This window comes from Penaeus monodon, chromosome 26, assembly GCF_015228065.2.
Source record: "Penaeus monodon isolate SGIC_2016 chromosome 26, NSTDA_Pmon_1, whole genome shotgun sequence".
NCBI lineage: Eukaryota > Metazoa > Arthropoda > Malacostraca > Decapoda > Penaeidae > Penaeus > Penaeus monodon.
Genome location: NC_051411.1, coordinates 24,027,121 through 24,029,268, shown reverse-complemented (window position 1 = coordinate 24,029,268; position 2,148 = coordinate 24,027,121).

The following is a 2,148-nucleotide window of genomic DNA, read 5'->3' as shown; positions in this document are numbered from 1 at the left end:
ATTTTGGGGCGTTTCATTACCATTATTATCTGTGTGTGTATGCGAGTGTGTGTGTGTGTGTGTGTGTGTGTGTGTGTGTGTGGTGTGTGTGTGTGTGTGTGTGTGTGTGTGTGTGTGTGTGTGTGTGCAACGGCGAGAAAAAAGCGATTCAAAAACTTTACAATCGGAAGTGCGTAATACGGATATTATGTTTCCGTTCACTTATCCATTACCAATATATATATATATATATATATATATATATATATATATATATATATATATATATATATCACAAATACATAAACACAGATATATACACATGAAAACACAACACAAACAAAGTTACACAAACATATGCTCATATTAAGTTCAAATTTCCTTATCCCTCCTTCACCTACATACTCCCGAGTAGCATGGTTGGTAGGGACCCTGCCTCCCACGCGAGGGTCCCACGATCGATGCCAACCGATGCCAAGTGACACTTGTGTCACGTAGGCGCTACTCTTTTCCTTTTGTTTTCAGTTTAGATATTTCTTATATATGGCGTGCTTTAATTTTGTAGCTGTTAAGATAGCGATAATAATAACAATACGACGGAGGAAGCAAGTGGCCATCAGTGAGCCATGTTTACCATAATAAGAATCCTGTCTTCTCTGTTAGCCTGTGCCTCTGTTTCTGCCTCAGTCAGTCACTCAGTCAGTCTATCTTTCAACTCTATGTCTACCCATCTGTCAATCTACCTGCCTGTTTATCCATTTTTCGATAAGATACTTGTGTTTGTGTTTGGTGCATGTGTTTAGGTGACTGCCTCTTTGAGCCTCTCTCATTAGTCTAATTCTCACCATCTCGTACTGTTTTTATTGCTTTGTCTTTTCTTCTTTCTCTTCTTCTTCTTCTTCTTCTTCTTCTTTCATCTCTTTTCTTCTATCTCGAGTCTTTCGTAAGATTTCAATTTCCTCCCCTCGCTCCTGACCATCCCCCCCCCCTCACCATTCCCCGATCCCCCTATCCACACGATGTGCGAATAACAGGACATTGTCTTCTGCGAGTATCTTTCTTAATCTTTTTCTCTCGTGAATTTAAAGTTCATTTTATTTACTTGTTCCTTTTTACTCGTTGATTATTTTCATCTTTGGTCAACCACGAGAGAAATGTTTCCCTTTTCGTTACTGAATCGCAGCAGACTGATTGACGTATTTTTCATGATAATTATAATTTTGTTTATGGTTTCATTTTTACGGTTTGTTTTTGTTTTGTTTTATTAATTGTTTTATGTGCTATATATTTTCTTTTATTATGATTTCATATTTCTTGCTTTATCATTGTTATACGCTACGCTTACGTCTGTGTGAAGATCTTTGCTCTTTACCCATTTAGTATTTTCTTACTTTTATCTTGTCTCTTATTCACGTTTCATCCCTTTTACTTGAACTTTTACTCGCCCTTTACTTCAGCCTTTGCTTTTTGCGACTTTCCTGTCTAATTTTACGATCTCGTTTATTTCTCCTTTTGTAATCTTTTGCCCCCGCTTCCTTTTCGTTTTCTTTTTTCTTTTTACGTATCTTAGCTTAGATGTTAGTTTCATCTTCCACTGTTTTAAGCCCTTTTGGCATTCTTAATTAATTAATTCTTAAGCCTTTCTGGCACTTGTCATTTTTTGTCTGGAATTCAGTTTTACGTTGGTGATTTCTGCATTTTTTTTTCAAGATTTTCAAGATAAACAGACAGTGAGGCAGATAAACAGTGAGATAGACAGATAGCCAGTGAGATAGATAGTGAGATAGATAGACATTGAGATATATAGACAGATAGACAGTGAGATATAGAGTGAGATAGATAGACAGATAGACAGTGAGAGAGACAGACAGAGACAGTGAGAGAGATAGTGATTTATATTGTTCTATACTGTATATTTATGTATTTACTATAATTATTCTTAGAAGCTCTGAGAAATATCACACATCTTACTCTATGAATTTGATGCCGATGGTGTATCCACGTACGATTTATCATTGACGAAAAAAAGAAACCTGACCGTGTATTTGTAACTGGCAAGTTTATTTTTTATTGCAAAATTTTGTTCGAAAAAATATTTAACAACTCACTATATTGTTTTTATACTACATATTATCATTTTTGTGTGTCACTGTACAACGGCGAGTAAAC